General features: G+C 48.0%; 1 pseudogene; it reads right to left on the bottom strand.

Moving 5' to 3' along the window:
* Positions 1–23,220: 23,220 nt before the first annotated feature.
* Positions 23,221–25,070, bottom strand: LOC146194515 (uncharacterized; annotated as a pseudogene).
* Positions 25,071–25,996: the final 926 nt, after the last annotated feature.

Raw genomic sequence — 25,996 nt, 5'->3', positions numbered from 1 at the left:
ACTGCCCACTCTGCCCTTATCGACTGCTCCAGTGGCCTTCTTCGTTTGGACCTACCTGTCTGCTCAGAACATCCTCCATCTGCACCCCGCCTTCGCTCCACTGAGCTCGCTCGCCTGCCCCCTGACTCTGCTGTTTACCTACCTCTGTCACCTTTCCCGCCTGTGCCTGACGGTGACTATCTTGCTTGCGCTATCACCGAGGTCTTTCTTGACCGCAACGTCGTTTTTCCTCATCTCATCGTACGCGTTACACAGAACAGCACCTACCTTCCTATCCTGAACTTCAGTCTGTCACCCCAAGTTCCTCCCGAAGTAATATCCCTTGCTACCTTGTCCCCTCTCACAGACTGCACCATTTGTGCACTCACTCCTGGTCCACATTCAAGCGTCCTTCCAACACCCGTACTCTCCACCACAATTACCGACCCTATTTCCGCAATGATTGCCTCTGACCTCCGCCCCGAACACGCTCAGGACCTGCGAAACCTTTTGTTATCCTTCTCCGACATTTTTTTACTTTGCTGCCGGTTCTCTCGGCCAAACATCAGTTGTGACTCACCGCATTGACACCGGCGATGTAAAGCCTGTACATCGGAGGCCTTATCGTGTGTCCCTTTCTGAGCGCCAAGTCATCCAGCAGGAGGTCGACAAGATGTTGGGCAACGATATCATCGAACCTTCGAACAGCCCCTGGGCATCTCCTGTCGTGCTCGTTAGAAAGAAAGACGACAGTTGGCGCTTTTGTGTCGACTATCGACATCTGAACAAGATTACAAGGAAAGATGTTTACCCGCTGCCGCGAATAGACGATGCCTTGGACTGTTTACATGGAGCCCGCTACTTTTCCTCCATCGACCTTCGTAGCGGCTACTGGCAGATCTCTGTTGACGAACAAGACCGCGAGAAGACAGCTTTTGCCACACCCGATGGACTTTACCAATTTAAGGTTATGCCTTTTGGACTTTGCAACGCCCCTGCTACGTTTGAACGCATGGACTCCTTACTCCGCGGCTTCAAATGGACGACTTGTCTATGTTACTTGGATGACGTGATTGTCTTCTCGCCCTCGTTCGAAAGCCATCTTAGTCGCCTTTCTTCCATCTTGGCACTTTTCCGCCGTGCCGGACTTCAACTGAACTCAAAGTGCAGTTTTGGTCGCCGCGAACTTAAAGTGCTTGGCCATTTGGTGAATGCCACCGGCGTGCAACCCGATCCCGACAAAGTTCGCGCTGTCAGTGCGTTTCCATGTCCCCGTTCACCCCGTGATGTCCGCAGCTTTATAGGACTGTGTTCTTATTTTCGCCGGTTCGTCCCAAACATTGCCGCTGTTGCTCGTCCTCTCACCAATCTGCTGAAGAAAGGCGTTCCTTTCTCATGGGGACCAGAACAGGCTAACGCATTCTCCACCCTCATCGCTATTCTCACCAATCCTCCTGTGTTGGCCCATTTCAACCCGTCTGCCCCGACGGAACTTCGCACCGACGCCAGTGGCCACGGGATTGGTGCCATTCTTGCACAGCGACAACGCGGCCAACATTGCGTTATTGCCTACGCCAGTCGTCTCCTGTCATCAGCATAACAGAACTATTCTATTACGGAACGGGAGTGCCTGGCTCTCGTTTGGGCCGTTGGAAAATTCAGACCCTACTTGTTTGGCCGACCCTTCACTGTAATTACCGATCACCACGCCTTATGTTGGCTCTCTTCCCTCAAGGATCCTGCTGGCCGCCTCGGCCGCTGGGCACTGCGCTTGTAGGAGTATACCTTTTCCGTTGTATACAAATCCGGTCGGCTTCACCAGGATGCAGACTGTCTGTCCCGTTATCCCGTCGATCCCCCTTCCTCTACTGACCATGAGTCGGACCCCTGTGTCTTCTCTATATCGGACTTTTCCCACATAGCCGACGAACAGCGGTTGGACCCAACCCTCAGTTCTCTTATCGACCGCCTCCGCACACACAGCCGGGACTCTTCCCTCGCCCTGTTCTTCCTTCATGGGAATACGCTATACCGCCGCAACATGCGACCTGATGGTGCTGAGCACTTGCTGGTCGTTCCCCAATACCTACGCTCCGCCGTTCTCGAACAAATGCACGACGCTCCTACAGCTGGTCATCTTGGCCTCTCACGCACATACGACCGCGTGCGCCGGCGTTTCTTCTGGCCTGGACTCTACCGCTCTGTCCAACGTTATGTAGCCGCTTGCGACCTCTGTCAACGCCGGACGAAACCCCCTGTGCTACCACCTGGACACCTGCAGCCGATTGCTATCCCGACTGAGCCATTTTCTCGTGTTGGCCTTGACCTTCTAGGGCCCTTCCCCGAGTCCTTGTCGGGAAACAAATGGATCGCTGTGGCCACAGATTATACCACGCGGTACGTGATCACTCGCGCCATTCCAACCAGCTGCGCCACAGACGTTGCTGACTTCCTTTTGTACGACGTCATACTACACCATGGTGCTCCCCGTCAACTCCTTACCGACCGTGGCCGCTGTTTCCTTTCCCGAGTTGTTGAGGAAATACTTTGTTCTTGCTCCGTTCGGCACAAGTTCACCACTGCGTGTCACCCTCAGACGAACGGCCTTACGGAGCGTCTTAAACGCACACTCACCGACATGCTCGCAATGTATGTATCCGACAGTCATCGCGAGTGGGATATTAGTCTGCCATTTGTCACCTTTGCATATAACTCTTCGCGTCATGACACTGCTGGGTACTCTCCATTCTATCTTCTCTTTGGAAGAGACCCCTTACTGCCCTTCGACACTTTGCTCTCCGCCGCTAGCCCCGTCACAACCTATGCCCGCGATACCATCGCCCGAGCCGACGCTGCTCGCCAGATTGCTCGTCAGAATCTCACCATCTCTCAAGAAACTCAAAAACGCCGCTACGACGCTCGCCACCGCGATGTGCACTATCCTCCCGGATCTCTGGTGTTGCTCTGGCTTCCGTGCCGTCGTGTGGGGTTGTGTCAAAAACTTCTGCCCCACTACACAGGTCCTTACCGTGTACTACGCCCAGTGACCGACGTGACCTATGAGATTTCACCGCTCCACCCAAAGTCACCGACTGCTACACCCACTTCCGAAATCGTACATGTCGCCCGCCTAAAGCCATATTACTCCCCCTCCACATCGCACGCCTAATACGCACCGGGACGTTGCCTTTTGCCGAGGGGGGTAGTGTTACCTGGAAACGCGGTACCAAAGTGATGTGCTCACTGACGAAGACGACGACGACAAAGCGTTGAGAAAGAGGACGACGCTCACAGAGTATACACTGCACGGCTACTGAAGTCTCAGCGTCGAGTTCAGCGCATCGCAGTGCTGTTACATTAAGTGCATCCCCGTAACAATATTATTACGTGGCGGCAAGCGATGACAACAGGAGAACAAAGGACAAAGAGAAGATGCTCGATGTTCGTGAGATGACGTTTAATGAATCTGTGTGCGGGCCTAGCGCGCGCGCCCCTGCCCACGCCACTGCCCTCTTCTTCCTTCGTCCGTAACAATATCATGTAAAAATTTCATAAAACAACATTTCTTTCCAGAATTAAAATAATGTGTATAATACCACACATTGGCTAATATATGAATTGTAATAACATTTAAAACTCAACCCTACAACGTTTACTTTGACGGTTATACTAATACTTAATATCATGCAAGCCTTTTGTAACTTACATTACATTTTTATTAAAATATTTTCATCTTCGGAACCACATGGATGGTTTCGCATCTAGCGCTGAAACACGGTTTTGCTGTTGCAGACGAGTTGCTGCCATGTTAGGCTTGATGAAGCTTCGATAATATCCCTGCTTATTCAGCTTTTGTTTAATTCTTATTCTTGTACAGGCTTGGAAAAAATTCGCATTAATATGGACAAAAGTAGCTACCATGCCGCAATGTATGTCATATACATGTCGAACGTTTGCTGAGCTACAATGATTTTTATATAAAGACTCCGTTCACGTGTGTAGTACGTTGACGACATGCCGCTGCGGCGTCTACCTTCTGTGTTCTTTCATTTCGGGGCTGCACTCACCACGAATCCTGCGCGCGACAGCGCGAAACCGGGCAAAAGCCACCCGCCGCCGCCGAAGCAGACGCGGAGCGAACAGTGAGCAGGTCGCGCCCCTTGCGGCGGCGGAGAGCGTAACTCAAGGAGAAACGTTCTCATGGCTCCCGCGGCGATTGAGAAGGTTGTAAGAAAGAGCGAGAGATAGTGAGAGTAAACGTGATGCACCATGTGCCGCAGCAATGCTCGAGCTTTCGCTTTTTAGCAGTGTTGATTTTCCTCTTGTATTTTCAATTATAGTATTTATAAATTCCAGAACGTAAACCAAAAACAATTGTGCTCTTAAAACTGTTCAGTTCCAATACATACGGTATGCGTATTTGAAAGAGCAGATTAATTTCTTCCAATCTCGTCATTTTAATAGTTGCATTAGTAAGCAATAAAAAGCAACAATACTATCTATACGTAAATAATATTCAGAAAGAGTACTACACGCAGTGTTAGCATAAATTGTACTACATAACCTCAAGCGCGTAGCTAACTAGTGCAGTGTGCCCGTTGTTTTTCGACTCGTATGAAGCTCTCTTCACTGTCATTTGGTTTCATGCTACAGTAGCGTTGCCTCATGCCGGTCAATTAAACAGGGAAACCAGTACACGAAGTGTTAACAGGGGTAGTGTATGAATTTCTATTAAAGTGTAGGAAGGTGTGTATTGCGCATTCAAGCCGATGTATTATTCAACTACCTGGGGGAATATAATTTGTCCTAGGATTACTGGTTCACTACTGCCGTCAAACCTTAAATGGGAAGAAAATAATCGTTACTGAAATCGCACAGCGCATGATTGCTTTGCTTTCCACATGCATTTAAAAGTGTCCGTAGATTCGATCCCGCACCTCTGCTTACACAAAGCCGAGCGCCTCAGCCACTTCGCCACAGCGACGAAGTGAACTGAGCCATCGACGTTTCTACTTTAGTGTATACGGACACACGGGCGCGAAGCCCTGTTTGAAAACATTCACCTTTCGCTGTTGCTTCCTTTCTTCACATGCGTCCTTCTTTAGTTTTCTTCCTTGTTTTTTTCGCTCTTTCATTTTTTTCTGCAGGCAGTTAATTTCTTCACCCTTTCCAACTCTTTTTACTCTTTGTTGAAGATAATTAATTCTAGTTTCCTAATCATTCATTTTTACACTAATAGTAATTTGGTTATCGGCACTTTTCTGTTACTTACCCTTGAAACGTCGATTCGCGTCAATTAATGAGTCAAATATATTTCCGAATTTTCAGTATGTGCTCTTACAGCGTTTCAAAAAATAATAAGAACACGGTTCTGATCCTGGCAAGGTATTCTAACATAGCAGTGTTAAAGGCCCCGTTCAACGAAAGTCAGGCGTTGGCGGCTTCCGTCGGCGTTTGCGTTGTAAGCGAAAAATCGGGGGCATGGCGCTGGCAGGTGTGCTGGTCGCCTGACATTATATTTGGCAGGAGCTGCCAAAAGGGTTCCTCCTTCCATGGCGGAAGGTTATATCAGAATCAGCAGCCACCAGGACCCTTGCATTCACGTCACCCTTAGGCCACGCCGGTACGTTCATATGGCTTGGTTAAAGCAGGTCTTTATCTGTGCGCCCATAGCCTACGCTGTCGCGTAGTACCCTTATCGACGGAGGTTCATTGCTATCGCGATAGCAATACTGGGCCAGGTTTCGGCCCGTCTTGTCGACCCAGGAAGGACCCCGTTTGACCTTGAATAGATACAAAGAAGAAGAAGAAGAACACTCGGTCACCGGCAGTTAATGCTTTCGCTCTACTTTCGGTTCAGCAGCATTGAACCCTTGGTAGCTTATGCGCTGGCGTCATACTCAAAGATGGGCTAAAGTGTCCCCAATAATGTAGCACCTTACACTGAAAGGGCGTGATAGGGGAATAATGTAGCAGGAAAAAGAAGCTTCCGCCGTTGCTATCGCAATTCAACTAGGGTTAATCAGAGTTAAACCACAACTACTTTTTTTATTAATGTAGATTTGCTTGTTTCTGTATACTTAAAACCAAGCTGGAAGGGTTTTATAAAACAAATTACAAGAACGAATGAAGCAGGATATCAAAACCTACCACAACATTCATGAATCCGTACAACAGATATTGCAGCTCCCTGAAAGAATCATTAGGGTAAGCTGCTCTTGAAAGAAGAATGACCTACCTCGCTACCACCTTCAGGCGAGAGAAACTATGTACTCAAAAAAATATTGTAGGGATCCTGTTATTGAGTTCTCATTCCAGGACTCCCGCGACCGTTGCTACCCCGATGTCCGGTTAAGAGCCAAAGCAGCTCTTTCAAATTCCAGCTGGAGAGTGATCCCCCACTGCTTCGGCGAGGCGTTGTCAAATATGGGACTGCTACTATTTTTCTATAGGCCCATGTAATAAGGTAAAGCGTGGGCTTCTCCGTACTAGGGACATGTGTCGCTGTATACGATCGAATATATCTTGTTGTATAGAGACAGATACAGATATTAATTTGCAGCGGCCGCCGTGACGCCAACTGCAACCTGTTTAACGTCTTGTGTGACAGGTTGTGTGGCGTCTTGTGTGCTTCTGGTCCCTTGAAAGTGCGCCAAAGTTTTTGCATGGGCCCAGGACACCGCCTCGGTATCTGAGCTCGCTGGGTTTGCTTATTCTTCAGCTGTGCGATCGGCCTGGATATTCCGGCAATGCCGTTGTGGCCCGGAACCCAAACCATGTGGTGTTTTTTTGTTTTGTTTTTTATCGCTGTCCCCATCGACCTTCAAGATGGCAGCCGCTGTTTCCCGTTGGTAACTCCCGCTAAACGCCTTGAGATCGGTAAGAATTATTAGCAAATTCCCGAACCTCTCGATCTCATTGACGGCTAGAGCAACAGTAGCCTTCTCGGTGTCAGCCATGGCGCAGCTCCATAGCGAAGCTCTGGTCTGCTTTCGCTGGATATCGATCACCGTCACCACTTCATAACGTCCGAGCCAGGTAGGTACAGTTGCCTTAGCTAAGCAGTTGAGATGGTAGGATTTTAAAAGCCGTCACAGTAACGATGTATCACAACAGTGACTAACTCATTGCACCTGTGAAACCGTCGTTTCTCTGTGCGCTATATTCAGACTAGTAAACACATTACTCACCAGCGCATGTTGTCGCCTTGACTCGATCCGAGGGGCGTATTTTGGTTTGGTGGACAAGGGAACGGAGCGGTTGCCTCCAAAATTTTGCTGCCCTGTATGGCACGGTGCACTGGGGCATAACATTTAGGGCACCCACCTAATGCTGGAGACCGGTAAGCCGACTTCGAAGTCCATTTCACATGGGAGACACAAGAAACGAGAACATACACAGGCGGAAAGTGCCTCGCAGGGAACTGAAACGAGGTCGCCGCGCGCGACCGCGCCGTGGTTACCGCGGCGCCCGCGCGAGACCGGAAGGGCAAGGAAAAAAGTTTTCAAAAATGTTTCTCTGTACAAAACATTCTAATTTTATTTCCTGATAACTAAAAGTTAAGCGTATTTCAATTATTGTGGCATAAGTGGTAGTTTAATGCCTGCGTGACGTCCAAAATAAGGAGACCAATAGTCATTCGAAAACGCATACACGTAGTAGCGTTGCACCTAGGAGAAGGAGGACCGCAAAAGTCGTAGGAAAGAGAGCGCCAACTTTCGAATAGGATTGCACGACCTTTACTGCGCGTGGACGTGTTTTATTACGTTCAAATGTGTATCGCAGCATATTCTAGCGACTGAGCTAGTTTGTGAGCAATGCTCGGGAGGTGTTTGTGGACCCCTTTAAGCGATAGCTTGTACAGCTCGTCCATCGAAAAGTCATCGACGTAGTTTTTGTCGGCAAAAATACTAAACTAAAACTAAAACTAAACTAAATATATATTATTAATATATTATTATTATAAACTAAAAATATAAATATTAATAAGTGAACAACATCGTTCGTGTGTGAAACGCTGACGAGTCAGATATTTAACACCGCAGCTTACGTGTCACCCTAATACTTTCCTAAGTAGAAAAAGCTCCGACATATCTCGCTTCAAGGGATTACCAGGACCGGAGAGAATGTAGGTATTTTATTTTATTTTTTCAATGGTATAGCACCTCCTAAATTAATTATCTCCACTGCCGAAACTTCTTACATTGCGAAGCATATTATTTTGAAGCACATTTGTTTTCGTATGCTATATTTCGGGAACAGTATCTGCCGTCCCTGCACGGTTGTACCAACGGTTGTAGACGCCGACCTTTGTATTCCAGCGTCTCTTTTTTTATCAATGAGGGTTATTTATTACTATTTGCAATATTTATTTTATGTGTGGAGGCTGGGTCGCTACAGCCATTTGTACATACTTAGAGTTGTTTACTTTAGGACGCAGGCAGCAAACACCCCATTCTGCATGCGTGTACCTGCGTTGCAAAGAAAGGTACTGGAGCATTAAAATGAAATGCAAGCAGGGTGGCATCTACGCGCTCCATAATTTCAATTACTTTATATCGTGGCAGCACCTGCATGGTAAAAAAAAAAAAGACGCCTCGACGATGAATGTGTCCTGAACGACTCGGAAGGGCCCTGGTGCGCCACAATGGCAGGCGGAATTACATGCGTGGGGTAGTGACCATGTCCCCATTAGTATTGGTCTTAATTTGGGACATATGAAGAAAATTCAAAAGAAAGCTTCTGTTACACTTTGGGATGGTGTACGGCATGATACTCGAACTCGTTCAGTTAGCCCGAATACTCTTGTTACCACCCTTTAAACGGTACCCAAGGATCACACCATTACAACTACAGTGAATGAAGATCAGCCAACTCCCGACCTGCACCTACTAAAACTTTGGGCACGCCGAAACTGGGCCGAGATACAGGCTGGTCGCCATCCTGAAGACGTGCAAAGAAAAATTGAGGTAAACAGAGTGACGGCACAGGCACACCGATATGAAAAACAGCTGGCTCATAGGAGAGGGGTGAGTGGTGCAGTCGTTTGGGCTCAGGAACGACTAACAAGGCCCTCTGGAAGACTTTCCATGGCATGGAAAAGAGGCGGCAGGTTAAAGATCATGCAACAAGTATAAGTCTCGCATTACAGCTTACACCAGAGGAGTTTGCAGATCAGGCTGCTGCCCTTTTCTTCCCGAACCGCGCATATTATCCGGCGCCTTCACCGGGAGTGGATGCGGCTGATAAAACAGGAATAACATTACCATTTACCAAATTGGAGTTATTGGCTGCCATAGAAGAAGCGAATGGTAAAACTGCGCCTGGACATGACGATATTCCTTATGAAGTCTTCAAGAATTTAGAAAAAGCCGCTGTTGACAGCTTGTTGGATGTGGTAAATGAGGTATGGCAAGGAGGAGACATTCCACTCGGCTGGAAACACTCGGTGGCGGTAACAATACCAAAGGCTGGGAAACCTCCCACAAGCCTAGAATTTTTGCGGCCTATTTTGCTAACACCCATAATTTGCAAGATCTATGAAAAGATGAGAGCCACCCGCCTGTCATGGTGGTTAGAAAGTAATAAAAAATACCATGCTCGACAAATTGGGCTCCGAACAAACCTTGGCACAGAAAATGGACTGGATATGCTCGCTGAAGAGGTCATACACGTGTCGCCTTATAGCCACCTAGTGCGCACTGTAGTGGCTACCGACGTGGCGAAGGTATACGACAACGTGTTACATGCCAAGATTCTTAGCAACATGGAATGTATGGGCATTCCCTTGCAGGTCATAAAAGCAATACATAATCTGCTTAAGGACAGGACGTTTTCTGTCCGGATAAACGGAAAACAAATTAGCAATTACACCTTGAACAGAGGCGTGCCACAAGTGTCAGTGTTAGCACATTTACTATTTAATATCGCACTATCCCATTGGCGTGGAAATCAGCTGAAATACCAGAAGTGCGGTTCATGACATACGCAGATGATATCACGATTTGGTCTGTTCATAAACAACTCGAGAGACAGAATCGATATCTGCAAGAGGCTTTAAATACCATAGATGAGTACGTCCAAGATGCAGGTCTGGAATTGTCACCTCAAAAGTCCAGTTACATTCATGTTGCAAACAAGAATGGAAGAAAACAATTGGCAACGCAAAGAGTCGCCCTAAAGATTGGAAATCAGGCATTGGAAGAGGTGGATGAGTTGACAGTTCTTGCCCTAGAAATTCACAAATCTGGCAAAGGAACACAATGGCTTCATAAGGCGAAAAAAGTAGCTGCGACTTCTTTAAACTTGATAAAACGCATTTCGTCTAGGGGAGGAGGAGCCCGAGCGGACATGGCAAGACGTCTTGTACAATCGGTGTCACAGCCGAGGATACTATACTAGGCCCAATTCCAAAGACTCACGAGGCGGCTGGGGGCGAAATTGGAAACAATAAATAGAAACGCAATGCGTACTATCACGGCCCTACCAAAACTTGCCCCTATCCTTATTCTCCAAGAGTTTGCACAGATAAATACGTTGACAGAATAAATTGAACAACCAGGGCAACAAGAGATATGAAGCGAAGTGCGTTACGCCCATAGCATCCTTGTACAACGAAGGGGCAGCTCAAACACCACCAATGGCTGACCCCCCTCCGTGGGAATTCTCGACTATTACGACAAACAAGACCACTCGGCTTCGTCGCAAAGAAAAGCTGGCATCTCGGCCTCTGGTTGATGCACTTCCAGGTACCTGCATTGCATATACGGACGCATCAATTATAAAAAAATGACGGTAGAACAGCAGCTACTAGGTACATAAAGGTACATAAAGAATATGTTTCAGAATACCCGGTCCTGCTTGTGATGGAACTCTATGCAATCCGCGATGCTATAGAGGCCATAAATAAAATAGATTCCATAACAGAAACTCACATCTATACAGACTCCTTAGCCGCCATAAAACAACTGAAGAAAGTGACGAAGACGCTATGTGTTACTCAGGAAATCCATGCACTCAATAAAAACAAACAAAGATAAGCATCAAGGTACATTGGACACAAGACGATGCTGAGAACGCTGAGCAGAGGAAAGTTGACCACCTCACACACGAAGTTCCAAACACTAATGCGTCCCCACCAGGCTCCCTTTTGATGCCCGCTCCGCTGTTCCCACCTTACATCCTCTTTAAGGAAAAGTACACGTGCCCTCATTCCCCTGCGTACATTCCTCCTCCCTCATAACTTAACGAGATTGAAGGAGGTTTCCCTTAGAAGGATAAGAGCTGGGGCGGCCCTTACCCCACCGGCAACATGCCGATGGGAATCTCAAACTGACATCGGACCAACCACATGCCCGAAGTATTCCACACCAGCTGCAGAAGTGGATATTCGCCACCTGCTATGAACTTGTGCAGGGACAAGGGCATCAAGGACACATTCTGCGCGAAGGGGAACTAACTACAACAAGGGAAGAGGACTTTTCTAAATGGCTCACCGACAACGGCAAGGGCTGGAGCCTGCTCCGGTTCCTCACGCAAAATAATTTACATGAGTTTCTATAATATGCCTTATGGCAAGCTTGCGTAAAAAGAAAAAAAAAAGCAAAAAAAAAAGACTCGATTCTTCTTGTTAGCACCGATGAACAAGTGCCTTTAAAAGAAATGCAAGCATCTCAGCGCGTAAACCACGAACTTTTCGCAGTTCTTTATCGCGAGGGTACATCGAGACGTTAATTCTTTATCAACGTAACGTGCTTCACACCACTCTTTACAAACGCTTAGCCGGGACTTCCGCTCAGATCACGAAAACCTTCGCGAATCATTCTCGGAATTATCGGTATCTCTGAAACCTAAATCTGTTCCGGATAATCCCAGACCCCAAATAAAATATGTCACCAACTCTACTTATGAATCAGTAGATATCACTGCTACCAAGGTCTGTTATGAAATATTGGTTGTGGGTGAAATCCAGGTAAGTACTGGTAAGACTCGAGCGAATCAGCGCCGCAATTCAAACCTGCCGCCACTCTCTGCTGCATCCATATATGATGACACGCACCAAGACTACATAAAGTTACACGCATCCCAAAGCGCGCGCTAAAACAGCGCCCTAATATATTCGTTGTGCATAAAGTACTATCAAACATGGTTTATCAAATATGATCCTCATCGCGTTATACGATGGTAACAAAGGCAATCAAAATTAGGGGGAAAGTTGAGCTACGCCGTTAAGAGTATGGCGCGATAGCATTTCACGCACGGGAGCATTGTTTTCACATTTTAAACTTTTTAATTTTAATTCCTTGCTTTTTGTTTAATTTTAGGCTTTTAGATTTTTATCTTTATATATGAACACTTAGCATCAGAAAACGTCGTATTTTTTTTTTCATTCGGAGCAGTTTGACAGTGTTGAATGCGTTTTCATTAAATTTATTTATTTGGCTTCATTAATTGGTCAATTACGCACTCTACATTCCCCTAATTAGTGAATCAAGAATTGCCTTTTCATTTTGAGCATTTTGACACCTGTGAAACCCTTTTTAAAATCTTTAATTTTTTCAAGATAGAGTCGATCAATTACCAATTATATTGTTCTAACTTTTATCTTCAATCATTACCCTTTCATTTTTGGCATTTTGATAAGCTTTTTTTTTAAGCCGCCACCGATTATTTCCGACAGACGTGCCGACTACTACCCCGACGGCTTTTCGACCAAACAAGCCGCATAAGCTATCATTAAAAGAACAGAAGGACCCTTGCACGTTTGTCTTCCACGTAACAAAGTAATTTTCTAAAATTATGACGTTACGAATTTTTCTCAGCAGTGAAGTGTGAGAAATAATGAGGAGGAAAAGGAGAAATCTTTATTGAGGAGAAATTGGAGTATTCTTTTTTCGTGAGAGGACACTTCTGCTCAAGCCGCCCCAGGGGTGGTCGTCGCTCGATAGCGCTCGACGACCCCCTTGGCCCAGGCCTCCCACTGCTCCGCATTGGTAATATGCAGGCCCTCTAGCGGTTGCATGGTCCCGCATTTAAATTTTATGTGCTCTAGATCTGCCATCTGATCACCGCGAAGGGAACATTAAGAGCTGAATTCGTCTGGTTATCATTGTTCTAGTTTATGTGGAATAAGGCACGTAACTGTAAATACGTATTTGCAAATCACAACAAACAAGTTGTGACTTGCTGCGTGTTGGGTGGGGTTCTGGTTATTTCTGTCTGTTGTTTCTGTACCAGTTGGTAATTCTTCTACAGGCAGGATATTTCTAGCGAACCGATCTTAACTCAGGGTAACGCACTTCTCGTCCTAAGACGAATCCTCGGGCTTACGGTGCGCCGCCTCGTTTTCGGGATGAACCACGTGTGCGAAGACCCACAAACTTTTGGTCCAACATGCATTTTTAGAGACCAAGAGCGCAGTTTCGGCTGCGGGATGACGAATTCTACCTCATGCGAAATTTTTAATTACTGTTTTCGAGACGCTAAAACGAATTTGGATTTCGCGTGCCAATCGCTACAGCTACAGGCGACTCTTCGGCCTCCTCAGGGGTTCGTGCTTCGTTTATCTTTGCTAGATTTTATAAGCGATGCCAGTAATAAATGCGTTGTTTGTGGTAGATTAGGATAACGTTTCTCTAACACTTGGGCTCTTACTACAAGGCGCTGCTGATGAAACTCCGGGCTGAATGTTTTCACGCAGTAGAGGGACTTCCAGTATTTTGCGTATTGAACGGGGAGCTGACGTTACCTATAGTCCGGAGTGTCTACCCTCGTAGTGTATGTCGGTCTTTCGCAGTACCTGTCTTACGGCGGTGTTGTGGTCAATGGCTCGTACTGAGCCGTGACGTGACGTGTGCTTCGGTCATTTCTTCTAGTGTGTTATGTATTACCGGTTGCTTTTATTGAGTTTTTCAACGGCCGTGATAATGGGAAGGTAGGTGAAAACTTTCTTTACGACACTTAAAAGGAGTTACGTCCTAAGTTTGGTCTGGCTCTTGATCTCGGGTGGCGACCAACAGTCCATGACGTGCGGTGACCTGTCCAGCCCACTCTACCAGCCCCCTTTGTGAAGGCGGTTCGGAGCTGGAGACCGCGATTTCCCAACCCTCTTTTTCCGTTAGGTTCCAGCGAGATGGTGGTTGGAATTCTCGGCAGAAATATGAAATGTGGCCAAAGTTGGCTCTCGCAGCCCCACAAAGGGAGCATTCGGGTTGGTAATAGCCTAGGTAGATAAGGGCTAACAAAGTCGGTGAAGGGAATGTGCGAGCCTGGAGCTGTCTGAGGTAGTTTGTTGTTCTTTCGAAAGGTGCTGATGGATAGACAAGTCTTTGTTCCCTGCAATGAAGCGTTATTTCATGATATGTGACGAGCCAGTCCCTAGCGCTATTCTGGACTACGTTGTGCCCTGCTCAGTTGACGTACGCTCGAGCAAGAGAGCCACTTCCTTCCGGGGTTACCTGCGTGGACTGGCACCCAAAATATTTGAACTGGTCTGGGTTTTGTGGAGCAAGAATTGAGAATTTTTCGTGTGTTAGAATGAATCTGTCCCCGTGCAAGACCGAGTGTCGTTTTGAAGGCCTGCAATGCCAAATAATGAAGTCGATCGCTTTTCTTTTCTTGTCCTGTAGGAATAAGTAGGATATAGAATATAAAATGCGGCTGAGAAAGAGAGCTTGAACCAGTATATATATCTCCTTTTCCTTTGATCCTCTTCATTTCTTTGATGTCCTCCGTAAAAGGCGAGATGTATGATTACTTGTCGTTCTGAGTTCTTGCATAAAATTGGTGTTTTTTTTGTTTGTTTGTTTTTTTTTTTTTTCATTTGAAAATGTATGTACCCAGTATTTGTAACTTTTATACTCCCGGGACACTGAAACCATCCACGCATATATTGATGTTTGTGTTCATTTTTTTGTATATCTCTTTGGTTTAATGGTTAAAGTTCCGATTTATGAGAAGAGCATTCTAAGCCAATTCGTCTCCTCCACTACCGCATCTTCTGCTTGCTACAGCGTGTCCTCAATTGTGCCGGAGTGAGCCTTGCTGTCTATAAGGTAGTATTGTCGGCAAACAGTGTTCTAAATCTGGTATTTGCTCTGACTTGCGGGAAACTTTAATAAAGTGATATTAAAGAGCAATGGGGATTCTACTCATCCTTGCGGTATGCCTCTGTCTCCTAGTTGGAATTTGTTAGAGTTGATAGATCCTAACTGAATTTCTGCTGTTCTATCTCTTAAGAAGGCCTTGATGTGATTTTACATCCTAATGCCCGCCTGCAGCTCGGATAGGTCACCAATGGTAGCTTTACGGTTCACGTTATCAAAAGCTTTTGTGAGGTCATAAGCTAATATGGCTCTTGTTCTGTTATTCGTTTCAGATGCCAAGATTTTATACTTCATCCTTAACACTGTGTCCTGCGTAGTCTGAATACGGGGTCTGAATCCCAACGTAGTGTAAGGGTACAGATTCCATTTGTCGATGCACGATGGAAGCCTTGCCAACGCTACGTGCTCGAATAATTTACATAGGCACGAGGTGAGGGAGGTCGGTCTCAGGTTTTCTATTGGAAGCTGTTTCCCTGGTTTCAGGATAAATGTGACCTTGGTGTGCTTCCCCATTTCTGGCAATAATCCTTTATTCCAACATTCGTTTTCGAAGTTGGTAAGCTGGGAGACGGTGTTTTGATCTAGCTTTTTCAGCATACTATTTGGGATCCCGTCCGCACCTGGTACGAGGGCGTGTGGATTTTATGATTTGCTGCTCGGTCTTCCGCTTCCGTTATGCCGAAGTCAATGTGAGGGTTCAAGCCACCTTAATATTTCGGCAGAGGCAGTGATGTTCATAAACAAGCCTTAAGAGTAACATTGATTTTCTCGTTCGTGAGGTCATTAACGTGAAGGATTCTTTGGATTTCCTGCTTCTTAACTCCTTTGTTGGATTCGCGATTGAGAAGATGTCAAGATGTCGCAGTATATTCTCGCATCTCGCGTACCCATGTTGCCTTTAAAGTTATCGCATATTTGATGTCACTGTTGATGACTCAGTTGAGAGGCGTGACTTCGAATTTCCTTGTTTAGGTTAGCTATTTCGACCATACGTGCTTAGTAGTGTCTTTGGGTAGCCCATTTCTTTTCAATACTGTGCCTCGCATTCCGCATGTAGAGTAAGTTATTATCAGCGTTCCTGACTTCGAACTCATTTTCTATTTCTGTCGGGATGTCCCTACATCCTTAGGAAATTGGATGTTCATTCTTGGATGTCACTTATCGAATGCGATTCGTAGTGATTTCTGTATATATTCTCTTAGTTTGTCCCAATCTGTGATTTTATACTTTCTAGGTCGAACTTTGAGTTTTCAAATCTCAATTTTCGATTGGATTATGTAGCGGTCACTGCGTACATTTTACCTAGTATTGGAGGGCACGCGTCTCTGTTGACTCTGCTTCCAATTCTAGTTGGCTTAGGGGATCCGTATATAGTGTGAAACCTCGCCGCTCGAAGAGGTTCGCTCAGGATCTTCCTTTAGCTGTGGTCTTGGCTTGTCCCCATTCTACGTGAGGAGGGTTAAGGTCTCCCACCACGATTAAGGGGTTGTGTTTGGCTATGTTAAGGACTTGAACGATGACTTTCTGAATTAGCGGATAGCTTGCTCTTGGTTTACTGATAGAATAAGCATGAATAAAGGCACCTTGTTTTTTTATCGAAGAGAAAATTTCTAATATTATGCCGTCCATATCCACATTATTTTCGAGCTCATGGTTTAAAACTGTTAAATTTCTATGGAGTAGCGTGGCGGTACACCAGACCTTTTAGAGCGCAGCTCGTCGTCACCGTTGGCGTCGCCATCGGCCTCATAGTCTGGTGACCTCTTCAGCCGTGACGACATGACCGGATGTGACGGCATCATGATGTCCCACCCGGCCATTTCTAATATACGGAAATCATAATGGCGTCCCATCCGGTCATGATTTATGACTAGTTATGACTAGGAGATTGAAACAATCTTTTTGTTAGCCTTTAGTCGCGCAGGCTCCAGCCCCCATCCCCTAGGCCTGCATGCAGGGCCCGGGGAGTTAGGGGCCTCCATTTAAAGTGGACAATAAAAGTTGTAGTCCACCCATCCATGCATATACGACGCTGACTCCACCGGACGTTCGATCCAGGGATCGATGCGGCGCCTTTCATTTGGCGCTCCCTCGAACGCCGCATCACAGAGCATATAAAAATAGATGGAGTACAGCAGGCATCAGCGGCGTTTAAAAGTGGTTCACATCAAAGTAAAGGCACAGTATCTGTCACAATTCTGCGCCGACGCCTTAACCGAGCTGTAAAGAAAAGGAGAAAGGTGGCAGTGAAAAATAATAGAAAGAGGTGCCCTAGTAGAAGGCTTCAGGAGGCGACGGAGGTGGTGGTAAAAACATTTAATGCCAATGATATGAATAGTGGGGGCGAAGCCCCCTACATGGCACTTGGGTGCTCCCTCACTGTGAGGAGGGCACCCTTACAAAGCGAAGGATAGCCCTTGGAGCGCTTTCCTTCTCATAGCACTGGAGATGATCCGGCGCTGGTCTTGAGCAGAAGTGCTGGTCAGTAGAGTTTCCCAGTAAGACTCCGCCACGGTCGGTGATGGGGGATGAGGGAAGGTGGGGCATGTGAGGAGGGTGTGTAGGAAATCTGGTTTGTCGCAAAGTTTGCATGAGGAGGAAAATTGGTCTGGGTATCTGGCATGTAGTAGTATGGGGTATGGAGCAGTGCGAGTTTGTAGTCGTCGCCAGTGTGCGGCCTGCGCTATGGTAAGGGCCGGGGGTGCGTATTCTCTTCGTCTGTTCCGGTAATATGAGAGAATATCGCGGAAGGAGAGCAGACGCTCCTCGGGCTGCAGAAGGGGCTCATCTCCTCCTGCCCGGAATGTGAGACCTCGGGCTAGAGAATGAGCCTCTTCGTTGCCAGGGAGGCCGGCATGTGCTGGCGTCCATATAAGGGTTACAGGGTGCCGGGGCTGCCAGAAGCGTAGTAAGCCAGCAGCGGTGCGAGATATGTAGCCATTGGCATGGTTGAGAATGGCAGATTTGGAGTCAGAGATACTTATGTTGGCAGATGTAGAGGTCAGAGCAAGCGCGATGGCTGCCTCTTCTGCCTCTATGGCCGAATTGGTGATGATTTAGCTGGAGGTTAGAAGTTTTGCTTGATTGTCGGCTACCGCCAGGGCCATACGGTGGCCTGACGTATATTTCGCTGCGTCCACATAGACCACGTCATGGTCCTCGCTATACTGTTTGTGGAGGGCCCGAGCCCTTGCTATTCTGCGGCTCCCATCTCGCTCAGGGTGCATGTTCTTGGGGAGGGGGGGTGTATTGAGGTTACAGCGGAAGATAGAAGAAAGGGGGACACCCTTTGTAGGGTGTGTAATTGGGTTTAGGTTTAATTTGGATAATAGAGCGCGGCCAGCCTCTGAGTTCGATAGACGGTATATTTGTGCCGTAAAGGTGGCTTCTGTAAGTTCCTCAAAGGTGTTGTGGACACCGATTATGAGAAGCCGATCGTTGGATGTGCTGGGGGGAAGGCGTAGAGCCATCTTCGTGCAACTCCGCAGGAGCGCGTTTCCCCGGTCTCTCTCCTTCTGTCGGAGGGGTAGGTATGGAAGGGCATATACGGTGCGGCTTATGATGTAAGCCTGGGTGAGGCGAAGGGTGTTTCGCTCGCGTAGGCCAGCCCGGCGGTTCGCCATGCGGCGAATCAGTCGGGTGGCCTGTTGAGAGTGTGTTTGGAGAGCCTTTACGACTTCTCCGTGCGCGCCATGGGAGTGGTGCATTAGCCCTAGCACTCGGATTTTGGATACTAGTAGGATGGAATGGGTACCTAGCGTGAGGGAGATGGGTGGATTGACGTTGTCCTGTTGCTTGGGGCGGTAGAGAAAGAGCTCTGATTTTGAAGGGGAGCAGGTCAGGCCACGCTCCCGTACGTATGTGTCGATGGTAGTTAGTGACAATTGTAGGTGCTCTTCTATTTCGGCGTCACTGCCGTGGTTTGTCCAGACAGTGATGTCGCCGGCGTAGAGGCTGAAATGGATGTCGGGGATTTGAGCTAGTTTTTGGGGTAGGTGAAGAAGTGCAATATTGAATAAAATAGGGGAGAGGACGGCACCCTGGGGCGTACCTCGTGCTCCCAGCGTGGTGTTTGGGAGGCGGTGGTCGCCGAAGGTAAGTGTGGCTGTGCGGTGGCTGAGGAAATCTCGGATGTAGTTGTACATCCTGGCGCCGACTCCCAGGGTTCCAAGGTTCTGTAGGATAGCTGAGTGCGTAACGTTATCGAATGCCTTAGTGAGGTCCACACCTAGGATAGCTTTGGTGTCTTAGGTTTGGGAGTCGATAATGTGCTGTTTTAGCTGTAGAAAGACGTCCTGTGTGGAAAGCCCAGGACGAAATCCAAACATACAAATGGGCATAAGATTGTTGCCTTCTAGGTACTGGCACAGCCTAGTCTGGAGTACACGCTCCATGAGCTTTCCAACAGAAGAAGCGATGAAGATGGGTCTGAGGTTAGAGGTGAGCAGAGGTTTCCCATGTTTGGGTATGAAGACGATTTTGGCCTCTTTCAATTGCGGTGGGAGGGTGCCCGTTTGCCAGCACTCGTTAAAGTATTCAGTAAGGGCGGCAACAGATTGAGCGTCGAGATTCCGGAATGCCTTGTTATGAACCCCGTCTGGACCGGGGGCTGAGGATGTGTTAAGTTTCTGGAGTTCAGCCTGAACCTCTGTTTCTGTAATGGGTTGGTCGAGGAGGTCGTTAGGGGGGCCTGAATAATCGGGGTGCGTTACAGGAGGGTATGTAGGAAAGTACTGATGTCTAAATTTTTGGAGAAGTTCCAGTGGAGGTGTATCGGAAGAATGCATGAGTTTGGTGAGGTTATGTCTTTGGGTAGTCTTTGACTGCGTGGAGTCTATTAAGTGTCGAGAGAGGTTCCAGGTCCGAGGTAGACTCATGTTGCCATCTAGCTTTTTTCATAATGATTCCCAGTTTTGTCGTGAAAGAGTCGCTGCATGCGCCTCTATCACTTTGTTAAGACGGGCGAGGCGGCGTCTAAGTGTGCGGTTCCAACGCTGCTTTTGCCAGCGTCGTTCTAAGCCTGATTTAGCTTCCCATAAATGTAGCAGGTCATCAATCATTATTTGCAGTTCATCCCCCGAGTTGCTTAGAAAGGCAATGTCATCAGCAAATCGCAGATAACTGAGGTACTCTCCATCTACCCTTATCCCTAACTGCTCCCATTCAAAGTCTCTGAATACTTCCTCTAAACAAGCTGTGAATAGTACTGGGGAGATTGTGTCTCCTTGCCTAACACCTTTCTTTATGGGAATTTTGTTACTTTCTTTATGCAGAACTATGCTTGCTGTGCAGCCACTATATAATATCTTCCAGCACTTTCATGTACGGCTTGTCTACCCCCTGATTTCGCAATGCCTGCATCACTGCTGAGGTTTCAACTGAGTCAAATGCTTTTTCGTAATTGATGAATGCTATGTATAAGGGCTGGTTATATTCCGAGCATTTTTCTATCACCTGATTGATGGTATGGATATGATCGATAGTAGAGTACCGTTTCCGAAACCCTGCTTGATCCTTTGCTTGATTGCAGTCTAAGGTTGTCCTGATTCTATTAGCGATTACCTTAGTAAATACCTTATACGTAACAGACAGTAAGCTGATTGGTCTGTAATTTTTAAGGTCCTTAGAGTCCCCTTTCTTGTGAATGAGGATAATGTTTGCATTCTTCCATGGTTCCGGTACCGTCGATGACACCAGGCGCTGCGTATACAGAGTGGCCAGTTTTTCTAGCACGATATCCCCCCGTCCTTCAGCAAATCTGTAGTTATCTGATCCTCCCCAGCTGATTTCCCCCTTTTCATAATTTCTAGTGCTTTCTTGACCTCGTCCTTCGTCACTGGTGGAACGTCTGACTATTTTTCCCTACCGCCAATCTCATTACGGTCCTGACCACTTTGGCTACTGTAGAGATCTGTATAGAACTCCTCGGCTACTTTGAATATCTTGTCCATATTAGTGATGACGTTGTCCGCCTTGTCCCTTATCGCATACATCTGGTTTCTGCCTATGCCTAATTTCTTCTTTACCGCTTTAAGGCTTCCCCCGTTCTTTACAGCATGCTCAATTTTCTTCATGTTATACTTCCTTATATCGGCCACCTTGCGCTTATTGATTAGCTTTGATATCTCGGCCAATTCGATCTGGTCTGTTGGATTGGAAGCTTTCATACTCTGGCGTTTCTTAATCAAATCTTTCGTCTCCTTAGACAGCTTACCGGTATCCTCTCTAACTATCCTACCGCCTACTTCTACCGCGCACTCAGTAATAATATCTCTGAAATTATTGTTCCTTGCCTCTAGAGTAATATCGCCATCCTCAATTAGAGCTGAATACCTATTTTGTAGCGAGATCCTGAACTCTTCTGCCCTCCCCCTCACCGCTAATTCGTTCTTACTAATCTGTCGCGTTCTTTCTTCAGATTTAGGTTAATTTGGGACCTCACCATCCTGTGGTCACTGCATCGCACTTTCCCGATTACCTCTACATCCTGCACAACGGCGGGGGTTGAACACATTATGAAGTCGATTTCATTTTTAGTCTCTCCGTTAGGACTTTTCCATGTCCATTTCTGGTTCTTCCGTTTGCTAGACAGAAAAAGTAGAAAGATAGGCTTAAAAATCAATATGCAGAAGACTAAGGTAATGTTCAACAGCCTCGGGAAGGAACAGCAGTTTACATTAGGTAGCGAAATACTGGAAGTAGTAGGCGAATATGTCTACTTAGGACAGGTAGTAACCGCAGATCCGGACCATGAAAAGGAAATAACAAGAAGAATAAGATTGGGATGGAGCGCATTTGGCAAGCACTCGCAGATTATGACTAGCAGCTTACCGGTATCGCTCAAGAGGAAAGTATACAACAATTTCATCTTGCCTGTACTCACCTATGGGGCTGAAACGTGGAGGCTAACCAAGAGAGTTCTACTTAAGTTGAGGACAACCCAGAGGGCTATGGAACGAAAAATGGTAGGGGTAACATTAAGAGATAGAAAGCGTGCAGAGTGGGTCAGAGAAATAACTCAGGTTACCGACATTCTAGTGGAAATTAAGAAGAAGAAATGGACATGGGCAGGACATGTAGTGCGAAGAGAGGATAACCGATGGTCGCTGAGCGTAACAAACTGGATTCCAAGGGAAGAAAAGCTTAGCAGGGGGCGGCAGAAAGTTAGGTGGGCAGATGAGATTAAGAAGTTCGCAGGGGTCAAGTGTATGCAGCTAGCACAGAACCGGGTTAAGTGGAGAAATATGGGAGAGGCCTTCGCCCTGCAGTGGGTATAATCAGGCTGATGATGATGAAATGTAGGAGGTGGGAGTCAACTGTGTCGTTTGGGAAGTCCTCTTGTAGGGGAAGAGTTACGGATCGGACATCACTTTGTAGTTGTTTGGCCCATTCAGTGATGTCCGTGATGGGGGCGAAGGCGCGGGCTGCTCTACGTGATCGGAAAGAGTCCCACTTCGTGAAAGTGGAGCCTCTGGGAGGCCTGCGGTGTAGTTGAATGTGTAAGAGAATTTCGATGATGCAATGGTCGCTACCTAGATTCTCTTGTGTGTTGCACCATGTGGCATGAGGGAGGCGATGTGCGAACGTAAGGTCTGCTGTAGTGTCTCTGCAGACACTGGTTCCCGTGTGCGTAGGAAAGGGTCGGTGAGCCGATAGAGACCGGTTTGTTGCGCGGCTAACCACACCCGCCGTCCTTTTGGTGTGCCGTGGGTAACCCCAGGAACTATGTGGGGCGTTAAAGTCTCCTACGACGAGTAAGGGGCACTTGTTTGCTATGTGCTTCGCAAGTGTAAAGAGGCGTTCGAAGTTGCTTTTGAGGCACTTAGGGTGGCTATATACATTCAGAACAAAGAGGCTGTTCGCTCGAGCGTGTTGCGGAACAAGCTCAATTAAAAGGTGATCAATATCTTGAATTGCTAGGGGATGGGAGATGGTGGTAAATGAGCTACTAACTAGAAACGCTACGCGAGGAGGTGTGGCTGATGTGGGCAGAATAGGAGTATAGCCGGGGAGGGTGAGCGGGTTGGAGGGTTCCTGCAGGGCAAGGATGTCAGGTCCCGTAGCGCAGGACAGCAATTGGTGGACCACATGACGCTTCTAGCCAAAGCCCCGGCAGTTCCACTGCCAGAGTGTAAGGTTACGGTTCGGAGATGCCATCCTGAGAGTCGATATGGGGAGAAGCCATAAAGGGTGGGTGGGAGTCACGAGCTACGGCAGGGATAGGATTGTCTTGTCCTTCCGGTGCTTTGGGCTTCTTTCGTCTATTTGGGGTGGGGTCCCGCTTTGGGAGGCACGTTGCGTAAGAATTGAGCCGGGATTCAAGATCGTTATAGCGGTCAGAGAATCCTTGCGTTAGCACGTCGAATCGGTGATTAAGAGTAGCATTGTCTTGTGTTATGTGGATTACAGCGTCTTTGAGGGTTGCACATTCCTGGTTGATGTGAGTGATAGTGTCCTGCAATTTTGCCTCAAAGCGTTTAGCAAGGGACTCAAGCAGGGTTGGTATGTTGTCTAGTGAGATGGGGGTGGAGGGAGGGGGCGTCGTGCACAGAGTTGAATTCGTAGAGGGTTCTGTGTCAGCCTCCATTGCTAGCAAATCAGGAGAAGTAGGGTGGGAGTGGCCCGGCAAGGTGTGGGCGGTGGGTGGGTTTGGGGGTGGTGGAGGTTGGCATGCGGTAAGAGCGGGGGCAGGGGGAATGGGAGAGCCAGTGGCAAGAGCACTTATCTGGGATTCCAGTTTGGCGATGTGCTGACGAAGGGCAATGGCTTCTGCTCGGGCTGCTGAAGCTTCTGCTTTGGCTGCCGCTGCCTCCTCCTGGGATTTCTCCAAGGCGTGTTGTAGATTGAGAGTCGCTGTTGCGGGTGTCGTGTGCTGGTGAGAAGAGTTGGGGTGTCCCAGGCTTGTTTCAGCGGCACTGTCCAGGCTTGATTATGTTGGCTGGGCTGGGCGCGTCGGGACGACAGCTGGGGAAAATTGTCCCTGGATGTGACCGATTCTTGCTGCTGCGTTTGTAGGTGGCTTGGCTGTTTCCGTGGCTGGTGAAGGTTTCGCCCCTTGCACGGTCCCGTGCCGGTAAGGTAAGGGCCCTCGCACAAAATGCACTTGGGTGTACAAGGAGGGTCTTGTTGCGAATGTCGTGTTCCACAGCGGGGGCAAACGTTGGTCTTGGGGCTTGGGCATACGTCATGATGGTGACCCGCCTGTCTGCAATTGGTACAGGCGTCCGGACTGCCGCGGTATGGGGTGCAGTGGTGGATGGCTCCCATGTATTTGACGGAGTGTGGCACTGCGTTTGCGTCGAAGGTGATTAAAATGGAGTGCGTCTTTCCCATGCGTCCGGCTGCTAGTATGGTATATTCCGGATTTCTTCCGACGAGGTCTTCGTAAAGTTGCGTTGGGGTCTCGTCATCATAGGCATTTGTGATGACTCCTCTGGTAGAGCCCGGTGGAGGTGCCACGTAAGCCGCGCACGGGTAGGTTTGGTTGCCAATGGTGAGGGAAGTCAGCGTCTTGAGTGCCTCGGCCGTTGGGATGTGTGTTGTTGCCATGGTGAAAGTGTTGGTCGGGTGGATGCGCAGGCAGAAGTCGTCCGGTAGAGTAATTTGGAGCTGGCTCTGCACTGTCTTCCAGAGTCGAGGTGTTGGGACGTCTCGGAGTCGTAGTTCACCTCGCGGGCGAACGACCACTCGGATAGCGTTGGGTGGGAGTGGTGGCAGCTGCTTGCTGCGCTGCACTGTGAGACGAGCCTCCTTGGTCGCAGGTGGTAGACGGGCCAGCACCTTGCCGCTCCCGGTTGCGGCTGCGGCGTCGCGCGCCGCGTTCCTGGCGTTCGCGTTAACTGCCTCGGAGGTAGCGTTCTCGGAGTGGCCTGGTGGTTTCGGCGAACTGGCTGGTCGGGAGGCGTAGGCTTTATACAGGACTGGTGTCCAATCATTTGACAGTAGCTCTTGTGCGGTAACGGTGTGGCCTTCAACCGTTACTTCCATGACAGCGGCTGGTATCGCCGGAGGTGCCGGCGGAAGAGTGGAGGCGGAATTGGGCTTAGCTGGGCGGCTGAGCGTCTCAGTCCGATAAATGTTCTTAACACAGTAAAAGTTGGATTTCGCCCGGAATGGGCGGTTTTCCTGTCTTCCTTAGGCACTTAAGTTGCTTTTCGAGCAGATTAGTGGCCGTAGGAGAGATTGGGCAGGAGTAGCACGTACCGTTTGCCGGAGCCGACGTTCCAGACATCCGCTCGTGTTGGCCCCCTAGCGGCGAATCAAGAGAGGGTGGCTGCTTCTGGCCCTGATGGGACTGTGACAGGTAGGCCACCGCTGCGTGCTGCGAGGTCTAGCCTGCCACCGACTTTTTATCTGTTGTAGGCCGTCATTACACCCGCCACAGCTTCGGTGGTGGATGACGGCTGTTGCGGCATGCGTCTTTCTCTCCCTCTACGTTTTCTTCTCTATTTTCTCTTCTGTCCGCGCGAGGTGGTGGTGGTAGAAACATTTTATTGCCATTGAACAAACAGTTGGGGAGCCCCCTGCATGGCACTTGGGTGCTCCCTTACTACATGGGAGACACCCTTGTAAGGCAAAAGAAAGTCCTTGAAAAGCATTCCTCCTCATAGCATTGGAGATAGTCTTCCGTTAGTCTTGACTTGAAGAGACTCACAGTAGGCCTTTGCGACGTTCGTTGATGGGGGATGAAGAAAGGTGGGGCATGTAAGAAAGATGTATAGGAAGTGTCCTGGTTTGCCGCAGAGTCTGCATGATGAGGAAAACTGGTCTGGGTATCGGGCATGTAGAAGTGTAGGGTATGGAGCAGTCCGAGTCTGCAATTTTCGCCAGTGTACGGCCTGCGCTATGATCAGAGAGGGGGCTTGAGGTACATATCCCCTTCATTTGTCCTGGTAGTACAAGAGAATATCAAG

This window comes from Amblyomma maculatum, chromosome 3 (assembly GCF_055883805.1).
Source record: "Amblyomma maculatum isolate TAMU_Amacu chromosome 3, ASM5588380v1, whole genome shotgun sequence".
NCBI classification, from domain to species: domain Eukaryota; kingdom Metazoa; phylum Arthropoda; class Arachnida; order Ixodida; family Ixodidae; genus Amblyomma; species Amblyomma maculatum.
The sequence above is the reverse complement of the archived record's forward strand: the minus strand, read 5'-3'. Positions and strand labels throughout refer to the sequence as shown.